General features: G+C 45.1%; 1 protein-coding gene across 5 annotated transcripts in view; it reads left to right on the top strand.

Annotated features, from left to right (window-relative positions):
* Positions 1-1,186: 1,186 nt before the first annotated feature.
* The window catches only part of tbl1xr1a (TBL1X/Y related 1a), a 36,666-nt gene continuing 19,274 nt past the window's right edge, over positions 1,187-18,578 (top strand). For 2 of the 5 annotated variants that reach the window (XM_083695796.1, XM_083695800.1), the window contains exons 1-3: positions 1,187-1,432; positions 7,739-7,793; positions 11,917-11,982. The gene's annotated coding sequence lies outside the window, so the exon portion shown is untranslated. Of the gene's footprint in view, positions 1,433-7,738; positions 7,794-11,916; positions 11,983-17,062; positions 17,284-18,578 lie in introns of those variants that run through there. The other 3 variants (XM_083695797.1, XM_083695798.1, XM_083695799.1) reach the window with 3 other exon arrangements.

An 18,578-nucleotide genomic window follows, 5' to 3' on the forward strand; every position in this document is an offset into this window, starting at 1 on the left:
TAGCTCTGAGTTGTTTGAAAAAACACAGCCAGCCTCCTTCCACTCTGCCATAGCTCCTCTCTCTTTCTCTCTCTCTCTCTCTCTCTCTCTGGAGTATTAAATAATGGCCATCACTCTGGCAGTGCCTCAGCCCAGAGGTGCTTCAGAGACTTCAGAGACTCCACTCTCCCCCCACACACACTCTCCCCCTCTCTCTACCTCCCCTCATTCTCCTTCTCTTTCTTCAGGCACCTCCTCACTCCCTCCCCCTCTGTGCCTCTTCCTTCTCTGGGCCTCCCCCTCTGCACCTCCCCCTCTGCTCCTCCTCCTCTGGGCCTCCTTCTCCTCTGCGCCTCCTCTTCTGCCCCTCCTCATTTGCGCCTCCTCCTCTGCGCCTCCTCTTCTGTGCCTCCTCCTCTGGGCCTCTGCGTTGTGCTCCTAATGGTCTGTCACTAGTAGGACTCCAGCCAGACTCAATCCCCAATGACGGTTCATTCTCATTCTGTCTCTACTTTCCTGTTCCCTCTCCTGGTAGCTGCCATATAAGATATAAGAGGTGGCGTTTTGATGGACGGTGGACGTCGGCAGTGGATGGTGGCCTATGAGTGTTGGTGTAATTGGTGTATCATTACCTTTAAATGGGGAGGACTCGCCGGTAAACAAACGCGTAAACACAAACTCATTACCATGTATTAGGTTGGTGTGAACTACATGTGATTTATAGGCTAAATGGAACCAGGGTTAGGGTCAATTCGAATATCGATTCACTGAAATTCTAATAATTTCAATAGTCCAGTGTGGAGTCACTCGCTAGCTTTAATTATTGCGCACATTATATCACATTGATTACTGTCATTAAAATCTCACTTAAATATCACTGAAACGGGACACACTGTAGACAGTTTCAGTGATTGTTACCATTCAGTCTCAAATGACAAAAGCTTTCCGTGCATAGATCATTCTCGCACTGCATTTGTTAATTCCATGCAAATACGGATTATACTACAGGCAAATCTATACAATCACAATAGGCAAATGAAACAGTTACTGCGACATCCATTCCTGTGTTTGTGTACAGTTAGTATCCTTCCACCATACTTCTATAGTTCTGCAGAGTGGCCTGCCTCATTTTCGCCTGGAAAGTCCTCCTCGCTGTTCCAGTGTCTGAAGCCGTTGGCTGCTTCTGAACCGTTTGGCTCTTTCTCCACTAGCAAGCAACCTTACAATGTACCCCAATTGCTCTTCAATCTGATTTTTAAATGGATTATTGAAATTCTACACTCACGTAATTAAAACACATCGCTCATTTGGGATTTTACCTACCTATTCGCCATCTTGGAGTGGTCTTATAACGCTTTATTGTGACAATATTGTAGAAAATAGCGGTGGAGGAGGAGATTCCATATAAGGAGCAGAGAAGAGAAGGCACCCCTTGTGTGATCTGGACGTTTCAGTAAGTGTTTTCTTGGATTTTCGCTGCGTAATCGGTGACATAAAATACACCACGACGTGCGTTAATTAATTACGAATGTTTATTGGTCGTTTTTAGCCAGTTATTACGCTGTAAAATGTGTTTATTTTGGTGATTTCAAAAAGGTGGGGGATGGGCAGCGTGTGTGCATGAATGTGTGTGTGTGTGTGTGTGAGAGAGAGAGAGAGAGAGAGAGAGAGAGAGAGAGAGAGAGAGAGAGAGAGTGTGTGTGCGTGCGCGCGCTAGAAGCTTGCTTAGCCTTGCTTCCTACAACTTCACAGGGTTTAGAGATTGCCAGCTAGTCAGTTGTTGTATGATAATTTTCAACCAATTAAGCCAGGATACTAGACCACTGACACCAACACAGATGCCTGTCCACACAGCCAGCTACCTTTAATGTGATTTATTGTTATCACAATAAACAAGCTTTTCCAATTGGAACAGTTGAATCTAGCTAACAGTTCAGCTATTTGCCTACCCAGGTCATAGTGAATGATGTTGGACGAAGTGCTCATTTATAATAAAGGCCATTGTTTTAATGGCAAACAATGCAATTTAAACAGGCTGAATCAGAGCTTGTTTTGTGCTGTGTGTAGCTTACAGTTGGGAGCATGAGTGGGGGAGGGGAACCTGAAACCTAGGATCTGAGCTACTGGCCAGCTTACTCACACCAGATCAACTCATTGACACACATGTAACAGGACTCTGGCACAACTCAGGTCATGTCTGGTTAACTAGTGGATTAACAGGCCATGTGGATTTCCTGCCTTAGTGCTGGACCCTAGGTACATAGCCAATAGATTTCACTTCAGTGTGTTTCAGATTGGTATTGGTAGGGGCATGAGGTTAGATGGCTTCTTCAGGGCAATGTAGTTTTGGGAATTGGAAGTATGTATTATTATTATATGGGAGTATTCGATCAGATCTGTTCAGTTGTGTTTTCAATGGTAATTACACAGTTTATGTGTTTTGTAGCTTTATTATTGAATTTGTTGTCAGGCAGCGGAATAGGCCTACATCCCATTTTGGTCATATTCACGATGACGTTTCTAGCATGAAGTTGCCATTGTTTGGCGTGGGAAGTGTTTTATCAGTAGCTTAATCAATGCCTGGCTCTCTTATGGAGCTTGTAGTGTTATGTAACAACTGGTGCTTAACAGTACACTGAAGGAGGGAACATGAGGGAGGGAGGGATGGATGGATTTCACTTCTTCACCGGCAGTTCTCTCTCCCTCCCTCCCCCCCTCTCCTCCTCTCCCCACCCCTCTCGCTTTAGTTTCATAGACCGCCAAAACCATCACAACACAAAGATGAAGACATATGTTTTTCCCTCAGTTGCCGTACCAACCCATATTTCAATCAAATGTTACGTATGATTGGCACCGTGTCTCAGACTACCACCGTCAGACTCCTGTGGACCATCAATCAAGAGTGTGTGTAGTAAAGATTGGTTCTTGACCGCCAGGCCCAGGTGTTTTATGTGTCCGTAAACACTGACTGAACGGTTTGGCCTCCTTTTTTCGGTGTCTCTCCTTAAGGCATGGATATTGACGAATCAAACCCTGGGTAGTAAACGTGCCCCCCCGTAGCCTAGAATCACTCAAATTACAAACTACCGTATTGGGATTTTATTGCCTTTGCTACAGGCACTCGTCTGATTGGATCACTATCAGATCTCCTGGCACCTCCATTCTCTTGGCAGTTGGTCTGCATTGTGATTGGACGTCTTGATTGGAATGTGTTGTAATATGTTTCGGTTTATGGTTATGTGTTGGTTTGGGAGCTAGTGTGTTCTATGGCCTCTCTGGTGTACTTGTCCTTAGGGTAGCTCAGGAAGACACAGTCGTAACAACCCCCCACCCCCCCCCTCTCTCCCTGTTGACCTCAGTCACGTGGTGTGTGTGTGTGTGTGTGTGTGTGTGTGTTTGAGTGACCCCAGGGGTCAAGTTCAACATTGTGAATCCCCCTGAGCCGAAGCTCCTCCCACTTTTAGAGGAGCATTGGAAAGTCCCATGTCATAGTCTAGGCCCACACCGCATACATTGTGTAGCCTAGTTACTCGAGTGGAATGATGTTATACAAGTGGAATGACATTCCCTATTGCACTTGTTTATTAACAAAAACAAACATATATGTCATTACTAAGCAATTAAAATGCTACTATGTTACAACTAGTTAATAACAGTGTTATTATGCAGGTGTAAGAGCAACTTAAAGTGTTTACATTGACTGAAAAAAAAAAAAGAACATTTCGACCCAAAATTCACGTCATACCAATTACCCTTGTAAATTGACTTGTTACTAGATCTAAGTACTGCAGTAAGGCATTATCCTAAGCGGTTTCCGTTACCAGGCTTGTCCTGAATTATAGTGCATTACGCTCAAGAATCACATCCGCCCTGGACAGTTCAGTTTTCACAATCTTTTCCTCTACGGAGGCAAGACCGCATTTGTGAAAACATGAATCACAGTGTCAGGTCTAAACAGGTGGACGACGGTTGGATAACGCTACTGCGTTGTTAGTGTTGTTTCTCCTCTTGTGACACGATTAATATAAGGTTACACTCCAGTGCGTCGGTCATATGAACACAGGACTCGGAGCTTCTCTTTCCGGTCATGGCTTCCTTCTCCTCAGCAGGGGAAATCCCGGCGATGGAAGTAATTGTCGTGCTGTGACAAAAGCGCAGCTGTTATGTCGGAGAAGTCAGGTTTTCCGTGGAGTGAAATATAAGACAGGCCAAGTGCAAAACATGCCCAGAGAGCTGCAGTGAAGTGTAGGTCAGGGTGTATCCTTACAGCGCCCGGTACAGGCCTCGGTGCTACCACACCAGGGGATCACATTGTCACAACATTTAGCCTAATCCTGATCATTTACGTTTACATTTATGGCATTTAGCAGACGCCTTTATCCAAAGCAGAGGGGGAGGCACAGAGGGGGACAATACATTTGTTTAGGTGAGTGAATCATCTATCCAACAGTCATCATAAGACAAAGTAGTCTTATGCTCACACCAGGGGCCATTGGCAGTCGTAATGCCAGTAGGCTATTTTTATTTTTATTAAAAAAAAAATATATATATATATATATTTTATTAGCAGGAGAGAACTTGTTCAGGGGGGTAAGCAGGGGAGAAGAGGTCTCTAGGGTTGGGGTTAGGGTTAGTATGGGGGGGTAGTGAGGATGAAGTGGTCTCGGGGTTGGGGTTAGGGTTAGTATAGTGGGGGTAGTGAGGGTGAAGAGGTCTTTAGAAGGGACTGATCCACAGTGTTGTTTGAGATTCGGTCCCCCTCCATTAGATTAGGCTCTCTCTAGGAGATTTAAAAGAAACGTGAAAAAAACTGAAATGAAAGGCAATTCTTCAAGCAAATATCATGGGGATCAATGTAAACATTATCTTGGTTTGTAATATGTTTGATGTGGTGTTTTTATTTTTATTTTATTTTTTTAACTCGTAGGCTAGGCTGCTTTAGTTTAATCGAAGAAAGGAAGTGTTTAATCTGAAGAGGGGAAGGCGGGGAGAATTTAACAGAACACAGGATCGTTTTGATGTGGATTAAATAGGCTACTGTGAACAACTGGCTAAAATGGTTAAATGCTTGGATTGGATTTATTGGAATATAAACCACTCATAAACACGGGTCCTAGGCTAGGATTGGGGACAGCTATTATAAGGCCTAGCTGTGGATGCTTGTAGTACGTTAGAAGGGTTGTTTTTCCATTATTCCAGTGGTGTTCTTTTTTTTTTTTTTTTTTTTTTTTTTCTCTCCATATACTCACACACAAAAGTGCTGGGTTGACTATGCTACTTGTAGCCTTTTCTCCAGCCAATATGAGAGAGATGTGTTTGATTCTAACCTGAGTACGTTGACAAACTAGGCTATATATATATATATATATATATATATATATATATATATATATGCCATTTAGCTGATACTTTTATCCAAAGAGACTTGCATTGCAGTGAGAGCATACATTTCAGTATATATGTCCCAGCGGGAACCAAACCCACAACCTAAGCATTGTTAGCGCCATGCTCTACCAACTGAGCCACAGAGGACCACGGAGGCTACTTCAAGTATCCAACCTCCTGTCCGTGTCATGAATCAGGGGAGGCTGGTGGAGGCATAACTCTGAGGATGGGCTAAATTGTTATGCATGGAATGGAATACTGAATGGTATCACCAGCACACACGCTTGATACCGTTCCTCATTCTATCTCCACCAGCCTCCCCTGTCGTAGATTCAGTAGGAGCTGCCAGTCTGGTCTCAGATGACCTGATTACAGCCTACTACTTCTCTTAACTGGTGCTTTCACTGGGACTCTCTTTCTCTCTTGATCTGCGGTGACAGGCTGTCACTGGGGGCTGATTGTGGTAGTGGTTCTCATTGTTGTAATAGTTCTGGACTGTGGTTCTGATTGTTGTAATAGCTCTTGACTGTGGTTCTGACTGTGGTAGCAGCTCTGACTGAAGTAACACCTCTGACTCTGCTAGCTTGCAGTTTGTTATGTTGATTGGATTCTGGCTGTTATAACAGCTCTGACTCCGGTAATGGCTCTGACTCTGGTAACGGCTCTGACTCTGGTAACAGCTCTGACTCTGGTGACAGCTCTGACTCTGGTAACGGCTCTGACTCTGGTAATGGCTCTGACTCTGGTAACGGCTCTGACTCTGGTGACGGCTCTGACTCTGGTGACAGCTCTGACTCTGGTAACAGCTCTGACTCTGGTGACGGCTCTGACTCTGGTAACAGCTCTGACTCTGGTGACGGCTCTGACTCTGCTTGCAGATTGGTATGTTATTTGGGTTCTGGCTGTTGTAACAGGACTTGAATGTGGTAACAGTGTTGACTGTTGTAACAGTTATGACAGTGGGAGATTCAGTCTCAGGGTTCTCCCCAAGAATGGAAGAGGGGCGCTGCGCCCCCTTGTCCACTTGGCTCTGCCACAATGTCAACATTTCAGAACACATTAACCTGATATTTAGTCATGACAGAGCAACTATCTTTGATCGCCAATGACATCGCTGTTAAAAGCAAAAGAGAAAGCGTCATGCTCCTCCGTGAACTCAGCATTTTAGGGGTACGTTAAGCTAATTTTGACATGAATAAACGCGAGCCGCTGTTATTCAAACAATCCCGGGGGCGAACCCCGAGTCTATTGTCATGTCTTCCGACTTTGACTGTTGTAGTGGTTCTGATTGTTTAGTTTGTTTAGACCTTTTACAATGACCCTGAGTCGACTGTGGTAGGCAAACAGTCCTCGGTTTATCATCGAATTGATAAGCAACAATATTAAACCAGCCTGACCTGAACACACACAGAATTGATAAGCAACAATATTAAACCAGCCTGACCTGAACACACACAGAATTGATAAGCAACAATATTAAACCAGCCTGACCTGAACACACAAAGTTTTACACTTTCACAGCGTTGTGCAGCACAATGACGATCCCCAGAACTGACTGGGTAGAGAGATACGCAACGTAGGAACCATGGCCTGTGGGAACTAGGCCTGTGGGAAGTAGGCCTGTGGGAACTAGGCCTGTGGGAACTAGGCCTGTGGGAAGTAGGCCTGTGGGAAGTAGGCCTGTGGGAACTAGGCCTGTGGGAACCATGGCCTGTGGGAACTAGGCCTGTGGGAACTAGGCCTGTGGGAACTAGGCCTGTGGGAAGTAGGCCTGTGGGAAGTAGGCCTGTGGGAAGTAGGCCTGTGGGAACTAGGCCTGTGGGAACTAGGCCTGTGGGAAGTAGGCCTGTGGGAACTAGGCCTGTGGGAACTAGGCCTGGGCCCACTGGATAAGATATTAGAAAGTGGGAGCCATTTCTTCCCGCTCACAAGGCCAAGACGCCTGACGGCTAGCTCCGATGTGCATTTTCAGTAGTCGCACTGTTCCACGCCCACAGTAATCTTGCCTTTCCCACACCTTCAGACCTCTACTATGGTATGTGATCTCCGCAGTGATAAGAGGGGGATGGGGGAGGGGGGGGGGGATGGGGGAGGGATGGGGGAGAGGAGAGGAGTGGAGTTCCCTTGGATTTATGTCAGCCTGACGTATGCCTATAAAACATGTCTTTATGAGAAACACATCGCTGGTGTATTCCCTGCTCTTCTTCAAATATAACAACAGAGATCCCCCCCCCACCACCCCCACCCTTCTCAATCAGACTATGACGCCTCAGCTTGAGAACATTATTGTCTAGTTAGGCCTGTTATGACTATCCGTGTAATGTATTTTCTTGTAATGAGATTTTAATGGTGTCTTTCCCTGTTCTCTCCCTAGACTGAAGAGGTGATATTGACAGAGTCAGATCTGAATGACACTGGATGGTCACAGGGTAAGCACTTACAAACCCGCGTGTGTGTGTGTGTGCGTGCGTGTGTGTGTGTATGTATATATATATATATATATATATATCAGTGGAGGCTGGTGGAGGTAGAAATCTGAGGACGATTGCTGCCTCCACCAGACTCCCCTGCTGTACATAACCCATGTAATCCTACATTTAAATACCACTGGCCTAATAGCAGGAATCCAGTCGTTGCACAGTGGGTTTTCTCCATTGCGATTCCCCTCAGGTTGTTTTAATGCTGAATCGGAGGTGTAAGCAACTTCTTGGCAGACACACCTTCCCTCGGCTCTTGAGCGTTCATTCAAACGTTGCCGGTGTCACTCTCACGCTTCCATTGGCTACCGATGCAGCGCCGCACCCGGTCACATGACCGGTTTGAGACGAGTCCAACCGCTGTTGATTCAGCAGGCCCGCTTGTGTTGTTTGTTTACGTCCCGAAGCGATTGTTTACTTTTTTTCGCGCGCCCGAGTCCGTTCTGGCCTCTTAACTTCCCCTGCCAGAAACTCGGTGTGGTGTTTTATTGTGGCTCGTGAAAGCGTGCGTCGTGGTCACGTGGCTTTGCGATTAACACTGACCTCATAAACAGACGGCATTAGGAGGCATTGTTGTGGCCACGGTGATCACCCCCCCCCCCCCCCCCCCCCCTCCCGTCTTGCTTGTTAGGCGCCCCTCACACACGCGCACATAAATCATGACAAAGCACTTTAGATAAAAGCACTGTTGCTGGTGAGGCTGGGCAGATCACTTACTCTGTGAATCTTAATGAAGCACAATGCATGCATCTGTCAGTGAGAGGCTGGTGGGAGGTAGAAATCAGAGGACGGGCTCATTGTAATGCATGGAATGGAACGAGGAATGGTGTCAAACATTCCCGGTCCTCTGATTTCTGACACCCCCCCCCCCCCCCCCCCCCCGTATCTGTGCAGCTGTAATAGGATATGCAAACCATAACCTTTTTAGCTGCTATGCTTCTGCTCCCTCTGAAGGCCAGACTGATTAGTGGAAAATGGATGGATTCCCAGGTAATAAAGATAGGTCTGTCTGGTGTTGGGTCATATAGCTAGGTCTTATTACACCTTTAGAACTCTCTTCCTGACAATCTAAGGGCTGCTCAGTCTGGGCCTAAGACACACCTTTACCGGCTGGCCTGCCCCTTCCTCCCAGGCTTAGATTGCTGCTTTTATGATATGGTTATATATGTATTTTTTATATTATATATATATAATACACAGCATTAGGAGACATTGTATGTGTGTGTGTGTGTGTGTGTGTGTGTGTGTGTGTGTGTGTATATATATATGATCAAATATAAAGAAAGAAAAATATAAAATACAATAAAAATGGTATAATATATATATATATATATATATATCTATTTTTATTTTATTTTATATTTTTCTTTCTTTATATTTGATCTTTTATTAGATGCGCTTTGAGATTATTGTTGTGTAAACATGTAATAAATGATGATGATTATTATTATTATTACGTAGACGGGCCGAGTCAAAGCCTCTTTAAAGACATAAACACATCTCTAGGGCCGTATATACAAGCTCTGGCCTAGTAGTCAACAACCAGCTAAATTTTACATTTATGGCATTTAGCAGACGCCTTTATCCAAAGCGACTTACAACAAATACATTTGTTTAAGTAAGTGAATCATCTGTCCATCAGTCATCATAAGATAAAGTAATCAATGCTCAGACCAGGGGCCATAGGCAGTCACAATGGTAGAAGAAGGACAGTCACAATGGTAGAAGAAGGACAGTCACAATGGTAGAAGAAGGACAGTCACAATGCTAGAAGAAGGACAGTCACAATGGTAGAAGAAGGACAGTCACAATGCCAAAAGAAGGAATGTAAGGAACCTAAATGTAGGTTAAATGAACCGCAGAGGCTCTACCTCCTTCAGCGCGACAGGAAAGACGACTGTGCGCCTGTACAAGTCGTACTTCTTAGCGTGGAGTCAGCTTCTTTGATTGTAGATATTGTCTAGAGAGGAAGCCTACAGTTTCATACCCAGCAGAATGAGACGCTGTCGCAATAAGCAGGTGGGATAACTGATCGCACAGAACAAGGGCACACTGACAGCTGCTTCCTGCTACTATTGACTGTCCTTCGAGAACAGGATGTGTGTGTGTGTGTGTGTGTGTGTGTGTGTGTGTGTGTGCGCGTGTGTGTGAAATAAAGTGTGTGTTATGCAGTGTGTGTGCGCGCGCTCTGAGGGCATTCAGCTAAAACGGGATTGATTCCTGGCTTGATAAGAAGGGGGTACCCTTACCTTGGCGTAACCCCTGGATCGCAAGAGACCTAAAAAAAAATCGCCTTTGCCGTTATGCATTATGTTGTGGTGAATTTGGAGATGAATCAAAAGGGCCTATATGGTATTATAGCTGTGGTATCAATACAGTTGATCTTTTCATTGAGAATATTTCTCCTCTGTGGTTTCTGCTCTCTTCAGGGTAATTCTCCTGGCCTTATCCAAAGCCTCCTGGATTGTTTTTTGCAGCTCTGAACTAGGCCTATATACAATGCTAATCAAATAGCTTAGCTTGTTCAAATGATCCCACTCAGATTAAATGGCTCTGGGCTATGGAGGTTCTTAACTTTAAATTAGGGCTGTCAAACGATTAAAGAATTGATCGAGTTAATCGCATGGTTTGCTTTGATTAATTACTAATTAATCGCATTTTCTGTGTGGTCAAATTCAGCCCTAATTAAAGATGTTTTCATTGAAAAATAACTACGTTGGGTTGTAGATGCCATGTAAAAGGGAGAGAAAACGCAACATAATCTTCATAACATGTCTTTTATCAGCATCTTCTCAGCCAATCACAATTCAGCCAGGTGTGATACAAGTCTCTGTAGCTCTGGTTAAATAAAGTGAAGTGAAATGAATACAAATCTTATCACTTGTATCTACTCACCAATATCCATGTTATTCAACATGACAATCTACTGAGTACAATGGGAAGGGATGCATCTTCTCAGCTGAGCTGCAACAACAACAACAACACAAATTCAAAGGGAATAATCCCCCATGTCTGATTGATTTACTGTCAAATCTCTTCAGCATGTTACAACATATTACAAGAACTAGGCCTCTAAAATGTAAGGAGGGACACAAAAGTGAAGGACATAAAAGGCAAGTGAACCATGCTGGGCATGATTGCTGCAGCAAGACTATTGCCCTTTGAGCATCTGCCCTGCCTGGCGCACAGCTGGCGAAGGTCTGTGACCGCGTCCTTTACGAGAGAGCCTCCGCGTTTCAGGGTCGGTTTAAACAAGCCGCTGCGCAGAATCACTGATCTACTGTACGAACCACCTGCCGCAAGAAATAACCATCGATTGTTGATCAATATCAGCGAATCTGTGCAGTGTCTCGCTGGGGCTGATCATCGCAAACGCGGAGAGCGGTTTTGAAAACGCCTTAGCACTTTATCGGCCTGTCTGTTCCGTTCTACGTCATTGCGTGCCATAAATAATATCCATCCGCACGCTCAGCAAAAAAAGAAACTATGGTACACCACAAGGGTCAAACTTGGGAAACTGAGTTAACACACCAAAAAAATTAACCGCGTTTTATTTATTTTTTTATTATTATTTTAACGTGTTAACTGTGACAGCTCTACTTTAAATGTTTGGATTTTTTTTCATGTTTTATTGAAGTAGTGCATCAATTAAGCGTCCCTACTGTTGAGGCACTTTCACTAGTTTGGCAGCCCGGTATTGGCAAGATTTACAGGATTTACTCCTGTTCCCAAAATAAACACCTTGGATCCTATTTGACAACATCTTGTTACACTGGACACTATAGAGACAACACTGGAGGCTGGCGGAGGTAGAAATCGGAGGACGGGCTCATTGTAATGCACAGAACAGAGTGTTTGATACCATTCCATCCATTCTATGCATTACAATGAGCCCGTCCTCCGATTTCTACCTCCAGCAGCCTCCACTGAGAGACAATACTCATACATTCCTAAAATGTATTTCTTTCATCAGAACATTTCGGCTAGGCTACGATGTAATGTACCGGTAGTTATTGCCAGCCTGGTTGTAAATTATTATAATATACTTATTCCCCCCTCTTCTTTTGCCCCGCAGGTGCAGAGACTCTGGGATTGGGCCCTCACCAAACATATTTGTTGTGAAAACAGACTTACTAGAGTGGTAAGTGAACAATGGCTGGTACATGATTCATTTCAGCTGATGTATTTTTAATAGCTTACCCCATATTTTCGTCCCAGGTGTAACTTGGCTGATTTCAGTTTGCCCTTGCCTGGTATGGTGTGTTGTTTTCTGCCGTGTTTGTCCTCCCTCAGGTCCATGCAGATATGATCATTAGCGTGGTTTACTGCTTACTGGCCTTGCGACCAGGGGAGGCCGGTAGAGGGAGAAATTGGAGGACGGGCTCATTGTGATGCATGGAACGGAATGAGGAATGGTATCAAACACCGTTCCTCATTCCGTTTCATCCATTACAATCAGCCCGTCCTCCAATTTCTCCCTCCCCTGCTGTACAATTGCACTTACTGGCTTTTCAGCCTTCTTCTCAAGGGTGAAACAGGCAGGCCTGTTGACAGCCATGGTTCTGAGGGCTGTAGCTAGGGGGAAGGGATAGAAGCCATGGTGTTGGTTGGTTCGGATAGCTGTAATAGCTAGCAGCCGTCGTTCTGAAGGTTGTAGATGGTTCTAATTGGTTCCAAGGGCTCTAGAGGATAGTAGCTAGGGTTCTGATTGGTTCTAATGGTTCTGGAGGATAGCAGCTAGGGTTCTGATTAGTTCTAAGGGTTTTAGAGGATAGCAGCTAGAGTTCTGATTGGTTCAAAGGGTTCTAGACGATAACAGCTAGAGTTCTGATTGGTTCTAAGGGTTCTAAAGGATAACAGCTGGGGTTCTGATTGGTTCAAAGGGTTCTAGACGATAACAGCTAGAGTTCTGATTGGTTCTAAGGGTTCTAAAGGATAACAGCTAGGGTTCTGATTGGTTCTAAAGGCCGTAGTAGAATATTATTGTGTTCCTGAGGGCTGTAGTAAGAGGATATAGCAGGGTAGTAGAGAAGTCTCTTCAGGTCAGGCTTACGTAACTCATGTAGGCGTCATGTTTCACGGCCCTGGTGTCAGTGCTAGTAAAGAGCCAGGGCTCTACCACAGAAGATACTGTTCTGGCTAATCAGATCCAGCAGCCATGGTGATGTCATATGAGGAAGCACATCTAGGCTATGGATGATTTGTTTCGATAAGAGCCCTGCGTTTCCTGCTGTAACAGGAAATGTGTTCATCATTTAACGCTGCTGAACTCTTAAGATAAACCAATTCGCGGGGAGATGATGAAAGGAGAGTATTTGCATGACCGTATCAGTTCAGGAAACGCTATCTGCACCGTAACGTCCCCTGCAATATTTACCTCCTTTCTCTGGCAGCCATGACGGTTGTGGAAAAAAAGTGGAATGTTTGGGGTTTTCCCGGCCCTCTGATGCGTGTTTCAGAATCGTAGACCGTAGAGGAACAGACGCAGCCGCTGTGATGTCATTGATGATAAAGTGGTGAAACTAACAAGATCGGCAGTTAGGAGAAATCGGCTGAACATGAGCTTTTTTCTTTTTATTAATCTGGATAGAACACTCCGGTGCTCTCATTTCCCTCCAGTGAAACAGTGTCATAATTCTTCGGTCGAATCACAACGTTATGTGTTCATAGCCCACACCAGGGCGAGGAGGAGATGTAATAAAGATTGTGTGGTCTCGCCTCGACTTGCCTGTAGCTGTCGTCTGGTGTTTCCCCCGAATGTTGCTGCTCTCAAATATTTACACGAAATAGGCTGTCAGACACGTATGTACATTTGCTCCACACACATGCTCCCCCAAGGAACCTCAATCCAGACATTTTCACACCTCCACAGAGCAGGCGTGTCCCGGGATAACCCTTCTATTTGTGACCTTCAAGTCTGCGAGAGCTGCATACGGAGAAGCCTTGTGACTGCAGCTCCTTTCATCTCTTTCCCTTTTTTTTTTCTTTTTTTTCTTTTTTTTTTTGTATAAATATATGCTTTTTAGGACATTTCTGCTTTATTGAGAGATTGAGATAGTAGAGATTGACAGGAAGGATGGGTGAGAGAGAGGAGGGATGACATGCTGGATATGTCGATGGCCGGAATCGAACCAAGGACCTTCCGATGATATGGTATGCGCCTTAGTGTGCTACGCCACTGAGCACCCCGGCTCCTTTCATGTCTCTCCTATCTCTCTCTGTGTGTCGGAGATAAAACAGAATAAAGAGTCCCAGATAGGAGTAGTAGTGCAACCGGCCCCAGTGACCGACCCCCCCCCCCCACCCCCCCACTCCTCTGGTGGGATTTCTCCACCCTTCTAACAACAATGCACTCTGTCTTGTGCACTTTCCCCAACATGGATTTCAAACCACACGATCGGTCTAAGCGAGGGCTCTCACACCCATCTACTTCCATTCAGATCCATGTTATGGGAGCGCCCAAGACTGGTGCATTCTTCTGGAGCAGGGTGGAGAAATAGGACACAGCAGGAGTGCATGCTGAAGTCATGACATACGCCATTGTTCTCCTACCCCCCCTCCCCCCCCCCCGCTCTCTCTCTCTCTCTCTCTCTCTCTCTCTCTGTCTCTCTGTCTCTCTGTTTCTCTCTCTCTCTCTCTCTCTCTCTCTCTCACTACTAGTCTGAGGTGCAGCAACTAAGTCAACTGGGTTTGTGTTACCTCTCAGCCAATTAGGTCAGCATGGCAACAGATCTGTCTTGTTTTGCATGTTCGTCTGTTAACTGTATACGCCAGGCAGGCAGGCAGGCAGGCAGGCAGGCAGAAGCATGTCTTTGAATGCTGTATTTTGTCTTAGGCCGAGTCCCTCTGATCTGTGAAAAGGCGGATGTGGATTCAGTTATATAAAATATGAATAACAACACAAGTGTTGCCCTGTATGATGCAAACCAGAGGAGGCTGGAGGAGGTAGAAATCAGAGGACGGGCTCATTGTGATGCATGGAGGGAATGAGGAATGTGTTTGATACCATTTCTCATTCCATTCCATGCATTACAATGAACCCGTCCTCCGATTTCGACCCCTACGAGCCTCCTCTGGCGCAAACATGTTTTACTCAGCTACTGTACAGACGTGTGTGTGTGTGTGTGGGTGTGTGTCCCACACACCTGTACAGCAGCCAAATTATCCACTATTTTGTATCCCACACCTATTAAAGCTATGGCTTTAACTCAAGAGGGCTAAAACTGTCCCGAGCAGGGGAGGCTGTTTGTGCTAGAAATCGGTGTTTGTTTGATCCCATTCCATGCATTACGATGAACCCGTCCTCCGATTTCTACCTCCACCAGCCTCCCCCGGTGCAAACTTGTTTTACTCAGCTACTGTACAGGTCATACACAAAAAGCAGATCATAGGTCAGCTAAAACAGTTACGGATGTTTCAACCACCTGGTCTTCCTCAGCCAGAGAGCACCTTGGGTGTAGCGTCCCATAGGCTAGGGGAAGTGGAGCTAAACCACCCGGGAAGTAAACAGAAAAACATCTACCAAAATGATATAATTACTCCTGTGATTATAATCAAAGTGAGTAATGCATTCTCACAGAAAGCAGTGTTTAGACTCCCAGCCGTTACATTCGTCTCCTTTACCAATGTCATTTGCAAGAGTGAGAAAACTACAAAACCGATGGATTTTCCTTCCTGCAGTTAGGGTGACTGGCGGCTGGCCTAGTTTAACCGCGGGACCGACACTGATGGAGTAAATTGTTTTCTTTTCTCTTCCTTTTCATAATTCTCTCAGTTCTTGATCCAGCCCCATCACGGTTACCGCTGTGTGTTGGCTAACTTCGCAAGTTGTGGTTTGCTTCTGCTCCGTCTTGAGGGTAGCGCAAAACTGCAGGCCTTGGACGCAATTTGGCTACTTGACTTTGCAGACGACCATAGATACAGGGGGACATTTTAGGACACAAATTAGGATTACATGTGTGGCAGAGCGGAGAGAGAGAGTGTCTACACATATCATCTTTGTTTTTTTGGGATTGGAACCTTGCTGTTTTCGGGGGATTGGTCTTGAGCCATGGTGCGATACCCAAATGACACGCCTGCCCGTCTCAGCTCTGTCTAAATCTTAGGAATTCGAGCAAGGCCCAACCCCTGGAGTCCCGACGGATTCGAGCTGTATCAAATCTCTACAGCGGGAGCACAGCCTCCTTCACCACATGTCCAATAACGAACCCCAGCCCGTGAAAACGGTCAGGTGGCCAAAATGCACACGGAACAAATTGTCATGTAAAATGTAATATATACAAATGTGTTTCTAATACACCCAATTTTTCCCCTGTTTTATTTCATGTATTATAATTGTAAACAGGCCCCACATTTGTCAAAATGTGTAGAATTGCAGGAAATGTTTTTTTATTATTATTTTTCTTTCCAGACCCCCCATGAAAAAATTGCTTCCCCAAACATGAAACTCATGCCACGTCTATGGAGAGCACACACAGGTTCCTGCTAAGCTAGCTAGCTCCCTGAAGAGAACAATTTACTTCATCAGTGTTGGCCTCCCAGTTAAGCTAGGCCAGCCGCCAGCCACCCTAACTACGTGAAAGAATGTCAGTCATCGGTTCTGTAATTGACGTTGGTAAAGGAGACTCTGCGAGAATAGACACTTTTCTGTGAGGATATACAGGTTAGCTACATTAGCTTCCCAGGTACACACAGACAGCTGTCTACAGGGCTATAGTAGGATTAGTGCAGGCCACGAGTGCAGGCTTCAGTGACTCGTGTCTATAGTAACCAGATTTATTCATTATTTATTTCAAGGATTTTAACTGTAAACAGCCCCCTACAGTTATTGTTGTCATGTGAAATTGTATAGAATTGCTGTCAATGCTTTTTCAAATAAATTGTTTTTTCTGGGGGACCCTCAGACCCCCGTGAAAAAATTGCTTCCCCAAACTCAACACTCACCACACCTACAGAGAGAACACACAGGTTCCTGCAAAGCTAGCTAGCTACCCGGACACACACAGATAGCTATCTACAAGGCTAGTGGGATTAGTGAAGGCCACCTGTACATCCTTCAGTGACCCGTGTCCATAGTAACCAGCACCACGTACAGCAGACAGGCAGGGACACAGGCTAGCTACCATCTGTCACAGCAGAGGGCTTCATGTGGGCGTACAGGTTAGCTAGCTACCCAGAGAGACAGAGAAAAAATCATCAAAAGGAAGAGGAAGATAAAAGTAAAACTGTTGACTCCATCACTATCGGTCTTGCGGTTGAACTTGGTCAGTCTAACTGTGTGAAGGAAAATCCACTGGTTCTGTAACCTGCTCTTGCAAATTATGTTGCTAGCTGGCGCGCACCTTTTTTCGACCGGGGCTCTATTTCCGACCACTTTCGCCGGGGACGCACTTCCTTCTCCTATGCCCGCGAAGATTTGAAGACCCCCCCCCCAAAAAAAAAAGTAAGTATCTCAACTTTAAACATGTTAATGAGTCTAAATGCAAAATTTGATGACCATACTTGCATGTTTAGGATTATAAATACGACCTCAATTCATCTTTTACATTTTGTTGTGGTTGCGACCGCCGAATTCCTTAATCGCGACGATAATTCACAACTCAAGAAATCGCTTTAGGGCTAGTGAAATTAGCCTTATCCAGTTTCACCAACTGCCATCCTGTCGATGATATAAGCGCTCTTGAAAACTGCAATCTTATTGGAAATGCAGACACAAGCCGTTACTATGGCTTCGATCATTATATACAAATAATATTTAGGAATAATAATGTTGATGTTTTTTTGCTGATATACAGTGCATTCAGAAAGTATTCAGACCCCTTAACTTTTTCCGCATTTTGTTATGTTACAACCTTATTCTAAAATTGATTCAATTCTTTTTTCCCCCCCTCATCAATCTACACACAATACCCCATAATGACAAAGCCAAAACAGGTTTTTACAAATGTTTGCTAATTTATCAAAAATAAAAAACTGAAATATCACATTTACATAAGTATTCAGACCCTTTACTCAGTACTTTGTTGAAGCACCTTTGGCAGCGATTACAGCCTCAAGTCTTCTTGGGTGTGACGCTACAAGTTTGGCACACCTGTATTTGGGGAGTTTCTCCCATTCTTGCTCTGTCAGGTTGGATGGGGAGCGTCGGTGCACTGCTATTTTCAGGTCTCTCCAGAGATGTTTGATTGGGTTCAAGTCCGGGCTCTGGCTAGGCCACTCAAGGACATTCAGAGACTTTTCCCGAAGCCACTCCTGTGTTGTCTTGGCTGTGTGCTTAGGGTTGTTATCCTGTTGGAAGGTGAACCATTGCCCCAGTCTGAGGTCCTGAGCGCTCTGGAGCAGGTTTTCATCAAGGATCTCTCTGTATCTTTCCCTCGATCCTGACTAGTCTCCCAGTCCCTGCTGCTGAAAAACATCCCCACAGCATGATGCTGCCACCACCATGCTTCACCGTAGGGATGGTATTGGCCAGGTGATGAGCGGTGCCTGGTTTCCTCCAGACGTGACGCTTGGCATTCAGGCCAAAGAGTTCAATCTTGGTTTCATCAGACCAGAGATTCTTGTTTCTCATGGTCTGAGAGTCCGTTCTTGGTCACCTCCCTGACGATGGCCCTTCTCACCCTATTACTCAGTTGGGCCAGGTGGCCAGCACTAGGAAGAGTCTTGTTGGTTCCAAACTTCTTCCATTTAAGAATGATGGAAGCTACTGTGATCTTGGGGACCTTCAATACTGCAGAC

This window comes from Argentina silus (genome assembly GCF_951799395.1).
Source record: "Argentina silus genome assembly, chromosome: X".
Lineage (NCBI taxonomy): Eukaryota > Metazoa > Chordata > Actinopteri > Argentiniformes > Argentinidae > Argentina > Argentina silus.